Raw genomic sequence first — 13,865 nt, 5'->3', positions numbered from 1 at the left:
TCAAAAACCAGGCACTGAAGGGTTAAGGTATTTTAAATGCAAACTTGTGAAAACCAGGCAATTTAGACTTAAGATATCACCCACACAATGGCAACTGCCTCCCTGGGGCTGGGAATCATCTGTATTCACTCCAGCTGCATTCACTGAGGTGGGGCTAACAATAGAATGGTGGAAGAGTTAGTTGGAGCAGCTGGCCAGAGCTGTGATTGTGATATGAAGTGAATGGAGGGGGGCGTGCAAGCCCCACATGGGTGTGATCAAAGCAAAGCAGTGCATGTGTACCTTGAGAGAGGCGGTATGCCTCATGTTAGCACTGCCTTGTGTAGACTGTGGCCATGTCTCCACTACAAAGTTTTGCCAACGTGAGTTACATTGGTGTACAGCTGCGGGAGTTAGTACGTTGATTATGCGTGTGCGTACTTGGCTTCCTGTGTCAGCACCGTGCGTACTAGCCAAGAGTGCTTGTGCCAATGCACAGGGTGATGAGCTATAGGTAGGTCTCCCACTAAGCAACCTGCCACTGTTCAGCACACTGTTGTTTGGGTAGTTTTGGCAATGCATGGTGGGGCATAAACAAGTCATATACAGGTGACTGGGCGCAAGGCGACAACGTCCCATAATGCTGTGATCTCCATCCCGTAATATCATCCTTATCCCTATAATTTTCATGCCTAGTTTCAATTTCCCACAAACCCGTGTGGGACTGGTTGCTGTCCGCCATCGCTGACAGAAGCATGGAGCCTGCACAGTTCTGCACGATTGTCATGAGCATTGCAAGCACAGGACTGTAGCGAGGCGGTAGGATACCCCACAGCCCCGCTGAGGGCCGAACCTCCCCTAACACCAACATGGGCGGAGCCACCGGGTCCGGCGCCCGCCCCTCAGAGGTCATGGCGCCGACCCGGAAGTATAAAAGCCCGCCTGCAGAGCTCAGTGGAGAACAAGCCGGCGGAGAGAGCAGACGTCTGTGGCCGAGCTCCCGCTTGGGAGACAGCAGCAGGCCGCGACCGGCCTGCTGACTCACCAGGCCAGCCGAGCCTACCCCTCGCCCGGTACCCTGAGGAGAACTGGCCAAGCCTGCCCCTTTCCAGTTACCCCGAGGAGGAGCCGAGCCTGCCCCGTTCCAGCTATCCCGAGGAGGAGCCGAGCCTGCCCCGTTCCAGCTACCCTGAGGAGGAGCCGAGCCTGCCCCTTTCCTGCTATCCCGAGGAGGAGCCGAGCATACCCGTCGCTACCTACCCAGAGGAACTGATGCTGGTGGAGAGCACCGAGGACACTAGTATGGCCCAGGTACCCTACGAGGGGGAGTGTGGAAGTAGCCTGGGGGCAGCCGACCCCAGTCTGGCTGCAGCACTGCCAGAGCCTATGTCAGTGTGTTGCGGCCAGGATCCCCACTGACAGCTGCTAGGGCCCCGGGCTGGGACGCAGTGGAGTGGGAGGGCCTGCGTCCCCCCTGCCACCCACTCCTTGGGTGGCAGACTCCCCCTTTCTCCTGGCCTAGAGAGGCTGGGACCTCTTGCTCCTTGACTCAGCCCCTGCTTAAGGGCTGGGTTCCTGACTGACTGTTTGATTGCTGCCCCGCCCTGACCTAGGGCCTGGGCTGCTACAAATATTGACTCAGCTCCTGCTTAAGGGCCTGGGTTCCTGACTGACTGTTTGATTGCTGCCCCGCCCTGACCTAGGGCCTGGGCTGCTATAAACATTCACTCAGCCCCTGCTTAAGGGCTAGGGTTCCCGAACTATTGACTCAGCCCCTGCTTGAGGGCCTGAGCTCCAGACTGCGTGGTTGCTGCCCCACCCTCAGGGCTGGCTCCAGGGTTTTGGCCGCCCCAAGCAGCCAAAACCAAAAAAAAAACCAAAAAAAGCCGCGATCGCGATCTGCGGTGGCAATTCGGCGGGAGGTCCTTCGCTCCCAGGCAGAGTGAGGGACCGTCCGCCGAATTGCCGCCGAATACCTGGACGTGCCGCCCCTCTCCGGAGCAGCCGCCCCAAGCACCTGCTTGACAAGCTGGTGCCTGGAGCCGCCCCTGCCCGCCCTGATTGAGGGCCCGGGCTTTTTCTGACCTATTGGCTCAGCCCCTGCTTAGGGGCCTGATCCCCTAACCATGTGTTTGCTGTCCCAGACTACCGCTGGACCAGGACTGACGGCGGACCAGAACGAGGCGGTGGGATACCCCACAGCCCTGCTGAGGGCCGAACCTCGGCCGAGACTACTACAAGGACACACAATCCTCCGGTATTTGAAGAGCTGCGTGAAGTACTACGGGGAACATGACGATTTTCGGGGAGTCAGTTTGCGGTGAGACATAGGGAGAACTAATTCACGGTGATTGTTGGTGTTCATGGAGCAGCTGCAGACGGTGGCGCACCACTTTTGGGCCCAAGCAGCGAACACTAGCTGGTGGGATTGCATGGCAATGCAGGTTTGGGATGACAAGCAGTGGCTGCAGAGCTTTCAGATGCACAAGGCCACATTCCTGGATCTGTATGCCGAGCTCACCCCAGCAATCCAACACAGGGACACCAAACTGAGAGCCTTACACAGTGGAGAAGCGAGTGGTAAGCACGCTGTGGAAACTTGCAACACTGAATTGCTACCAGTCACTGGGAAGTCATTTTGGAGTGGGAAAATACACTGTGGGGGCAGTTGTCATGCAAGAGTGCAGGACCATTAATTGTGTCCTGCTATGCAGGACTGTGACTCTCAGCAATGTGCAGGACATAGTGGATGGCTTTGCAGCTATTGAACTGCAGTGGAGCAATAGACAGCACGCATATCCCTATTTTGGCCCCAGAGCACCTTGCCACAGAGTGCATCAACAGAAAGGGCTACTTTTCCATGGTTATGCAAGTGCTGGTGGATCACTGGGGATGCTTCATTGACATCTGTGTTGGCTAGTCAGGGAAGATGAGTGATGCTCGCATCTTTAAGAACACAGGACTATTCAGAAAGCTACAAGCAGGGACATTCTATCCTGACCAGCTGATTACCATTGACGATGTTGAAATGGCAATAATGATCCTGGGGGATCCAGTCTACCTCTTACTCCCCTGATTCATGAAGCCATACGCTGGCCACCATGAGAGCCTCAACAGGCTCAGTAGGTGCAGAATGACAGCTGAATGTGTGTTTGGTAGATTGAAAGGGCGCTGGTGTTGTTTACTTATTGGATTGGATCTCAGTGCAAAAAATATCCCAATGGTTATAGCTGCCTGTTGTGTCCTGCATAACATCTCTGAAGCAAAGGGGGAGAACTTGCCTCGGGATGGAGGTGGAGCAGCTGTTTGCTGAGTTTGAACAGCCGGACACAAGAACTATCAGACGAGCTCAACGCAGAGTTACACGGCTTAGGGAGGCTTTGAAAGGGCACTTTAACAGCAAACCAGAGTAAAGTGCTGTGGTGCACTGTGCTCAACCTGGCACTGCAGTTTGGGGGCCTGTTAGGAACTGTGTGGTGCTTGCTGCACATCTGTGCCTATATCACTACCAGTGCAGCTAACAATGTTGGGATACTTGCTGTACATTTTGCTACACCGTTTGCCACTGATCCTATCGGTTGTGAATGTACAAGACCACTACTTTCACTGCCAGCAGGCATTATAAGCCATGAGTTGTAAACTAAAAAAGATGAATCACTTTCAAAATTAAAGAGGTTTAGTCAGTTACAAAAAAAAGCACCTAATGAACAATCTGAAGAACTTAAAAGTAAATACGTTTTAATTAAAAAAAAATAGGAACCTTAATAAATAAACAAGAGAAAGGAACATCCATGTCCATTGTAGCTACACATAACATCATCCGGGCTCTCTCCGGTCAGTGTATGTGAAGCTGTGGCTGTCCATGCTTTCCCCTGGGGTGGAGTGGTGAGGGGTAGGCGTGTGGGCCCTGAGGCCATGTGGAATGCTTGAGGGGTGGATTTAGGGAGGTGCTATGCTGCAGTTCTCCACTGACTGCAATGGGAATCAATTCTGGGATTGTTGGACCTGGCAGTCCACAAGAGTCTGCCACATCTGTGTTTGCTGCCGGAGAAGCCCCATTATGTCCTGGTGCATCTCCCTCTTCTTTTCCTGGTGGTCCTTTCTCCTCTCCATGCATTCCTTCTCTAGGCTGCCTGCAACGTTCATCCTCCATGCCCTCTATTCAAGGTGTGATGCAGCGCTGGCTTGCAGGATCTCACAGAACATCTCCTCCCATGTCCTCTTTTTTCTCCTCATCTGGATTGGTCATTCCATGGGTGTGGAGGGGGAAGTCCTCAAGGCCACAATGGCCCCAGCTGCAGATAAAACACACAGATGTACCATTGCCAGTATAGTAGGAAGGGAAAGCAAAACTTAAGATTCAGAGTTCCCCCCTTCCCTTGTTCCCTGAAAGCATTAAACAAGACACACTAGTTGGCACTTTTCCTTTGGAGTGTTTGACCGCAGTGCCACTCACAGCACCAGCCATGGGGAGTATGGCCTGCCAGTGGGGAGGGAAATGAGGAGGGAATTGCTGGGATGTAGGAAATTGAGCATAGGCAATGGCACTGAATACTGGCACCATTCTCCACAAGGTGGTGGGTTTACCTGATACCTCATTCCTGAGGGTAACAACGGTGCTACTGGTGTCCCAGTGTCGTCCAGGCCCATGTGCTGCTAGCCTGTGTACTGCAATGTTGCCAGCTGAAGTTATCACCAACTGGCATGGGAAAGCGTCCTACCAGGAGGAAGAGATAAGGCTGGCATCCCTAGAAAAGTACCTCCAGGGAAGTGTCATCAAGATCTCTCATGAAGATTCAAGGGACATCCCTGTGTACGTAAAGAAACTGCTCCACGTGGCCCCCCTCCCACCTCCGCATAGGGGAATGAAACACAGATAACTCTACTGCAATTTGTTGTTTGTCTACCTCTGCTAGTATGAATCAATTAATGAAAATTTGATAGCTGTGTCCTGATAAATTGGGGGAGTCATAACTGTCATGGGAAATTTATTTACACACCCAAGGTTCCTTCCCCTGCTTTGGGCTTGTCCATGCTCGACTGCCGGGACTGGCTGGACTACAGTGGAGACAAAAACAGATCCTGGCTCGTGGCATAGTTGGACCCCCCTCCTCGGTTGCCTGTCCCCATTCTCCTCCTCCTCCTAAACCTCTCGGTTCACGGCAGGGTCCTGTGACCTGGGCTCCTCTGAGGTATCCACAGTGGTGTGAAGGGTCAGGCTGGTTCGGAGCTGTGCCTGCCCAGCCTCTTCTCCCTACAGGCCCAGTATCTCCTCACTACTCCAGGTGTGTAGCCAGCATGGTCAGCTGGGAAGTTGCACACAACACTGGAGAGCTGCTAGGGGTGCTCACTCAGTTGGACAATCAGGAAAAGGCATTTTAAAAAATTCATGGACGTTTTAAGTGTGGGGAGAGGGTGGCTTCCAGTCTACATGACCACTGGGCAGTGGAGTTCACAATTGTGACAAGAGCGGCCAGCGTCGGGCATTGTGGGACAGTTGCTGGAGGACTGTTAGGGTCAACTCGTGCTGAATTGACATATGTACATGAACGATGGCTCAATGCCAGTCGGGAAGGTGGCATTACTATGTCAGCGTAACGGTGCACATACATCAGTGGGAGACAACTTGAAGGGGAGACCTATGCACAACTACGTCAATGCACAGCAGCTTTGGCACCTGGGAAAGAATTCCCTGTTGTAACTCAGAGCCCTCCCCTTCTAGCGTCCCATCACTGGCCGTTGAAGATATTTGCTGCTAGCAGTCGCAAATCAGCTACATGCCAGTGTAGGCAGTCCCATCACACCATTCCTTCCATAAACTTATCAAGCTCAGTCTTGAAGCCAGTTAGATTTTTTTGCCCCCACTGCTCCCCTTGGAAGGTTGTTTCAGAATTTTACTCCTCTGATGGTTAGAAACCTTTGTTTAATTTCAAGCCTAAACTTGTTGATGGCCAGTTTATACCTATTTGTTCTTGTGTCCACACTGGTACTTAACTTAAATACCTCCTCTCCCTGGTATTTATCCCTCTGATGTATTTATTGACAGCAGTTATATCTCCCCTCAGCCTTCATTTGGTTAGGCTAAACAAGCCAAGCTCTTTGAGTCTCCTCTCATAAGGTAGGTTTTCCATTCCTCTGATTGTCCTTGTAGCCATTCTCTGCACCTGTTCTAGTTTGAATTCAACTTTCTTAAACATGGTAATCCAGAACTACACACAGTATTCCAGGTGAGGTCTCACCAGTGCCTTGTATAATAGTACTAACACTTCCCTGTCTCTACTGGCAATACCTTGCCTGATGCATCCTAGGACTGCATTAGCCTTTTTCGCAGCCGCATCACATTGATGGCTCATAGTCATCCTGTGATCAACCAATACAGCCAGGTCTTTCTCCTCTGTCACTTCCAACTGATAAGTACCAACGTATAGCAAAAATTCTTGTTGTTAGTCCCTAAGTGCATGACCTAGCATTTTGCACTATTAAAATTCATCCCATTTCTATTACTTCAGTTTTCAAAGTCATCCAGATCTTCTTGTATGATATTCCAGTCCTCCTCTGTACTGGCAATAACTCCCAACTTTGTGTCATCCGCAAATTTTATTAGAGCACTGCCACTTTTTGAGACAAGGTCATTAAAACAAATTTTGACTAAGATTTGCCCCAAGACCAATCCCTGAGTAACTCCACTAGTAACCCTCCCTCCAACCTAGGGTGACCAGATGTCTCGGTTTTATAGGGACAGTCCCAATATTCAGGGATTTGTCTTATATAGGCATCTGTTACCCCACCACCCAAGTCCTGATTTTTCACATTTGCTATCTGGTTGCCCTACTCCAGCCTGACAGTTCACCTTTTGGTTTGGCCCTTTGTAGTCTTCCTTTTAACCAGTTCCTTATCCACCTTTCACATCTCATATTAATCCCCATCTTCTCCAATTTAACTAATAATTTCCCATGTGGAACTGTAGCAAACGCCTTACTGAAATCTAGGTAGATTAGATCTACAGCATTTCCTTTGTCTAAAAAATCAATTATCTTCTCAAAAGAAGAGATCAGGTTTGCATGGCAGCATCTACCTTCAGTAAAACCATGTTGTATTTTATCCCACTTACCATTTACATCTATGTCCTTAACAACTTTCTCTTTCAAAATTTGTTTCAAGAACTTGTGTACAATTGAGATCAAAGTAACGGGCCTGTAGTTTCCCAAATCATTTTTCTTCCAGTTTCTTAAAAATAGGTACTATATTAGCAATTCTCCAGTCCTAGGGTATGACCACCGAGTTTACAGAGTCATTAAAAATCCTTGCTATTGGGCTTGCAATTTCATGTGCCAGTGCCTTTAATATTCTTGGATGGAAATTATCTGGGCCCCCTGATTTAGTCCCATTAAGCTGTTTGAGTTTGACTTCCACCTCGGTTGTGGTCATTTCTACTTCCATATCATCATTCCCATTCGCTACCCTGCCACTACCCCTAAGCTTTTCATTACCCTTATTAAAAACGGAGGCAAAATAATTGTATAGGTGGCTGGACCCAGGGCTGGATTAACTCTTCTGGGGACCTGAGGCTATTAGTTTTTGTGGTGCCCCTGAATACAGGTCTTTTTCCCAATTTAAAACAAAATGATCAGAATATGGCATCAAGGCTATTAATGCTATACTAAACTTGCCTTTTAATGATCATCAAGCCGTTCGGTGGTTACATTTCAGTCTTAAAACATGTCGAATACAGTTAAGTTAATTCAAAATAGCGTACTTCTTACCATAGAACAGCTATTAGATTAGTTTCTTTCAGGGAGGGAGTTTGGGTGCAGGAGGGGGCTCCAGGCTGGGGCAGAGTATTGGGGTGCAGGAGAGGATGAGGGGTGCAGGCTCTGGGACGGAGTTTGGTGTAGGAGGAGATTCTGACCTCAGGAAGGGGGTTGGGGTGCAGGAGGGGGTGCGAGGTGTTGGCTCCGGCCGGGAGGTGCTTCCCACAGGTGTCTCCTAGCCAGTGGCGCAGCAGGGCTCAGGCAGGCTGCCTGCCTGCCATAGCCCCACGTTGTGCTCGGAAGCGACCGGCTGCTGGCACTTCTCTGTGCGCCCCTGGGGGAAAGGGACAGTTTGTCTCCATGTGCTGTCTGCACCCGAAAGCGCCACCCCCACAGCTCCCATTGGCTGGCTCCTGGCCAATCGGAGCTATGTGGATGGTGCTGGGAGCGGGGGTAGTGTTATACCAATAGAATAAAAACCAGCAGGATCTTATTAAGAGGGATAAGGCAAAGATGCCACATTTATTGTAAATATAATGATAAAGCAAAAGATAAAAGTAAACAACATTGTTTGAATACTTATTCCTATCACTACTTATTCCTTACACACACACACACACATATATATAGATAGATTCATTCATACAATCATTCATTCAAGTTCTGTATAAGACTGAAATGTAACCACAGAATGGCTTTATGATAATTAAAAGGCAAGTTTAGTATAGCATTATAGCATTCTAGTTACCAGCCTAGAAGTTGCTCATGCCAAGCTACTGGCCAGGTATCTTGGTCATGAGGATGGAGCCGAGTCTGTGTCAGGTGCACCTGATGCTCCTGGAGGTTGGCAGCAGAACCAGAGACTCAAAGTCATCAGTCTTTAGAGTCCATTCTTATAGGAATTAATTCCTATGTTAGTCTATGGGAACTGTTTCATCCTGCTGTTGCTGACTCAATCAGCAGATGGCACATTCCTGTCCAAAGTGGCACATTCCTGGTGGCTCCACACTGTCCAAAGTTTGTGTTTCTCATCCTTCCAGGTGATGGGGTGGATCCCAGTTTACCCTCCGGGGGGTTTTCTGTTCATCCATTTGACACATTCTTCGGCCGATGGATACTCCCTTTCTAGGCTGGCACCTCCCTAACCATTCATGTATATCAAGCATTCATCAGCATACATTCCATATCTTAACCATATTTTAATTTACTGTCTCCACCACTTTCAGGGTGTGTGCTAATTCATTTGAGACTCCCGGCCCTTTAATCACAGAGGGTGGGGGTCTGTCCTAGGAGCTGTTGAATGAAGTGAAAGTCACTTAACGGCTTATAGTGTTTGTTTGCATTGTGTCCATTACTTCAAGAACAAAGTCAGTTAACTTGTGTCATAACTATAAAGAAAAGGGTAACAGCTCTCCTGTGTACAGTACTAAAATCCCTCCTGGCCAGAGACTCCAAAATCCTTTTACCTGTAAAGGGTTAAGAAGCTCGGGTAACCTGGCTGACACCTGACCCAAAGGGCCAATAAGGGGACAAGATACTTTCAAATCTTGGGGGGGGGGAAAGTTTTTTGTGTGTGCTCTTTGTTTGAAGGGGTTGTTCGCTCTTGGGACTGACAGGGACCAGACATCAATCCAGGTTCTCCCCATCTTTCTAAACAAGTCTCTTATTTTCAAAATTGTAAGTAAAAGCCAGGCAAGGCGTCTTAGATTTACTTTGTTTTCTCAACTTGTAAATGTACCTTTTACTAGAGTGTTTATCTTTGTTTGCTATACTTTGAACCTAAGACAGAGGGGGGTCCTTTGAGCTCTTTAAGTTTGATTACCCTGTAAAGTTACTTTCCATACTGATTTTACAGAGATGATTTTTACCTTTTTCTTTAATTAAAAGCCTTCTTTTTAAGAACCTGATTGATTTCTCCTTGTTTTAAGATCCAAGGGGGTTTGGATCTGTATTCACCAGGAGTTGGTGAAAGGAAGGAGGGGGGAAGGGTCAATTTCTCCTTGTTTAAGATCCAAGGGGGTTTGGATCTGTATTCACCAGGAGTTGGTGAAAGGAAGGAGGGGGGAAGGGTCAATTTCTCCTTGTTTAAGATCCAAGGGGGTTTGGATCTGTATTCACCAGGAGTTGGTGAAAGGAAGGAGGGGGGAAGGGTCAATTTCTCCTTATTTAAGATCCAAGGAGTTTGGATCTGTATTCACCAGGGAATTGGTGAGAGAGTTTCTAAAAGCTTCCCAGGGTAGGGAATGGTTGCAGCGGACCAGAACTAAGCTGGTAGTTAAGCTTAGAAGTCCTCATGCAGGCCCCTACATTTGTACCCTAAAGTTCAAAGTGGGGACACAGCCTTGACATGGTGGCACAGCAGTGGAGATCGTTTTAAACCCAAAAGCCAGTAAGAGATTTTTTTTTCCTTCTAGCTGCTTGGAAAGCAGAGCTGAAGGTAGATGCATATCTTATCTCTCCTTGCCTGAAGGCAGAGGTGTTAAGTTTTTTTAACAAGGTCCTTTGTTAAAAGAAGTGTTCAAATAAGCAAACAAACTTTGACTGGTAAAGGCAATTTACAAGCTGAATTGTTTTTTTTTTTCTTTTTACATCCTCGGGAGTAGCTTGTTAAAAAGTCTCTGTTAACTCAGCAGCAGCCAGAGCTAAGTACATCCCAGTTTCAGTCAACTGCAGAGGGGTGTGACCCAGCACAGGAAAACAGGAAAATGACTACCAAAGAAGTAGCTAACAAAATAGAACTGGCCAAACTAGAAGCAGAAGAAAATGAAAGAAAACATCAGAGACTGCTTCAAATTAAAAAACTTGAAGAGGAGGCCCATGAAAGAGAAGAGAAAGCCAAAGAGGAGGCCCATAAAAGAGAAGAAAAAGCCAAAGAGGAGGCCCACAAGAGAGAGATGGAGCTGGAAAAAGCCAAAGAGGAGGCGAGAGAAAAAGAAAGGAAGCATGAACTGGAAGCAGCAAGGGCTAAGCAGGAGGCATCAGACCATCCTAGCAACTCCTCTCCAGGTACCACTTCCCATCCCAGAAAATTCCCCACCTACAAGGCAGGCGATGATACTGAGGCCTTCTTAGAAAATTTTGAAAGGGCCTGCCTTGGATACAGCATCGCTGCAGACCAGTACATGGTAGAGCTGAGGCCGCAGCTCAGTGGACCCTTAGCAGAGGTGGCGGCTGAAATGCCTAAAGAACACATGAACAGTTATGAACTTTTTAAAAACAAGGCCAGACTCAGAATGGGGCTAACACCCGAGCATGCCCGTCGGCGGTTCAGAGCCCTAAGGTGGAAACCAGATGTGTCATTTACCCGGCATGCCTACCACATTGACAAAAATTGTGATGCCTGGGTATCAGGAGCAAATGTTAAATCTCTGGAAGATCTGCTTTCCCTAGTAAAAATGGAGCAGTTTTTAGAGGGTGTTCCTGAGGAAATAGAAAGGTACATCCTAGATAGGAAGCCCAAAACTGTAACCGAGGCGGGGGAGATTGGAGCCAAATGGGTGGAGGTGACAGAAAAGAAAAAAGCTAGTAGCAGTTGGAGCGAATATCAGAAGGGGCAATCCGAAACAAAACCTTATCACCGGGGACAAACCAAGGCCCCACCCACATCCCAAGGGAAACCCCAGACGCCTTCTCACCCCACCAAACCAGTCTCCATCAACCAACATCGCCCCGATGATACCTTAGCAGGGCGATGTTTTAAATGTAATGAACTGGGACATATAAAGGCTCACTGCCCCAAGAACCCCAACCGATTACAGTTCATTACACCCCAATCACACCAAAGATCCCCAGACCCAGATGCCTCTCTCATACCCTCGGAGCGAAGGGAAACCTTGAGAGTGGGCGTAAAGAAGGTTATCGCTTGGAGGGACACTGGGGCACAAGTGTCAACTATCCACCAATCCCTAGTGGACCCCAAACTCATCAACCCGGAGGCTACAGTGACAATTCAACCCTTTGTGTCACAGTCTGTAACCTTGCCTACAGCCAAGTTGCATGTCCAGTACAAGGGCTGGTCAGGAATGTGGACTTTTGCAGTCTATGACAATTATCCCATCCCCATGCTGCTGGGGAAAGACTTGGCCAACCATGTGAAGCTAGCCAAGAGGGTGGGAATAGTCACCCGCAGCCAGGCTAAGCAAGCTTCCACCCCCATCCCTGTTCCTGAGCCGTCCACCAGGGCCCCGTCTGTGTTACCAGAGACCCAAACAAAGGTGGTGGAACCGGATCCCCTGCCAACGACTGCAACAGCCGTAGTGGATCCAATCCCAGAGACCCAGCCAAAGCCAGTCCCAGAACCATTGCCAGCACTGAGTCCAGCGCTTGCAAACCCGTCTACAACTCCAATGCCAGAGGGCACCAGCAAGTCTGAACTAGTGGAAGCAGCAGATAACCCAACCCAAGAGGCTCAGCCAGAGCCTGAAATACCACATAGTGCACCAGCGGACAGCGGTTCACAGTCAATGGAAACAGCCCCAGCACCTGCATCACTTCCAGAGGGACCAAGCCCCAGTCCACAGTCCAAGGAGGAACTGATGTCTCCAGCATCAAGGGAACAGTTCCAGGCCGAGCAGGAAGCAGATGACAGCCTTCAGAAAGCTTGGGCGGCGGCACGGAGCACCCCACCGCCTCTCAGCTCTTCTAACCAATCCTGGTTTGTTGTAGAAAAAGGACTTTTATACAAGGAGACTCTTTCTGGTGGGCACCAGGAAGACTGGCATCCTCAAAGACAGTTGGTAGTTCCCATTAAGTATCGGGTAAAGCTCTTGAGCTTAGCCCATGATCATCCCAGTGGCCATTCTGGGGTGAACAGAACCAAAGACCGGTTGGGGAAGTCCTTCCACTGGGAGGGAATGGGCAAGGACGTTGCTAATTATGTCCGGTCTTGTGAGGTGTGCCAATGAGTGGGAAAGCCCCAAGACCAGGTTAAAGCCCCTCTCCAGCCACTACCCATAATTGAGGTCCCATTTCAGCGAGTAGCTGTGGATATTCTGGGTCCTTTCCCAAAGAAGACACCCAGAGGAAAGCAGTACGTATTGACTTTCATGGATTTTGCTACCCGATGGCCGGAAGCTGTACCCTTAAGCAACACCAGGGCTAACAGTGTGTGCCAGGCATTAGCAGACATTTTTGCCAGGGTAGGGTGGCCCTCCGACATACTTACAGATTCGGGAACTAATTTCCTGGCAGGGAACATGAAAAACCTGTGGGAAGCTCATGGGGTGAATCACTTGGTTGCCACCCCTCATCACCATCAAACCAATGGTCTGGTGGAGAGGTTTAATGGAACTTTGGGGGCCATATTACGTAAATTCGTAAATAAACACTCCAATGATTGGGACCTAGTGTTGCAGCAGTTGCTTTTTGCCTACAGGGCGGTACCACATCCCAGTTTAGGGTTTTCACCATTTGAACTTGTGTATGGCTGCGAGGTTAAGGGGCCATTACAGTTGGTGAAGCAACAATGGGAGGGGTTTACGCCTTCTCCAGGAACTAACATTCTAGACTTTGTAAGCAACCTACAAAGCACCCTCCGACACTCTTTAGCCCTTGCTAAAGAAAACCTAAAGGATGCTCAGGAAGAGCAAAAGGCCTGGTATGATAAACATTCCAGAGAACGGTCCTTCAAAGTAGGAGACCAAGTCATGGTCTTAAGGGCGCTCCGGGCCCATAAAATGGAAGCGTCGTGGAAAGGACCATTCACGGTCCAGGAGCGCCTAGGAGCTGTTAACTATCTCATAGCCTCCCCCACCTCCAACATAAAGCCTAAGGTATACCATGTTAATTCTCTTAAGCCCTTTTATTCCAGAGAATTAAACGTTTGCCAGTTTACAGCCCAGAAAACAGATGACGCGGAGTGGCCTGCAGGTGTCCACTACGAAGGAAAAAGGAATGGTGGCGTGGAAGAGGTGAACCTCTCCACGACCCTGGGACGTCTGCAGCGACAGCAGATCAAGGAGCTGTGCACAAGCTTTGCACCGATTTTCTCAGCCACTCCAGGACGGACCGAACGGGCATACCACTCCATTGACACAGGTAATGCTCACCCAATTAGAACCCCACCCTACCGGGAGTCACCTCATGCCCAAACTGCTATACAAAGGGAGATCCAGGACATGCTACAGATGGGTATAA

Source organism: Emys orbicularis, chromosome 7 (assembly GCF_028017835.1).
Source record: "Emys orbicularis isolate rEmyOrb1 chromosome 7, rEmyOrb1.hap1, whole genome shotgun sequence".
NCBI classification, from domain to species: domain Eukaryota; kingdom Metazoa; phylum Chordata; order Testudines; family Emydidae; genus Emys; species Emys orbicularis.
Note: the sequence above shows the minus strand (reverse complement) of the source record.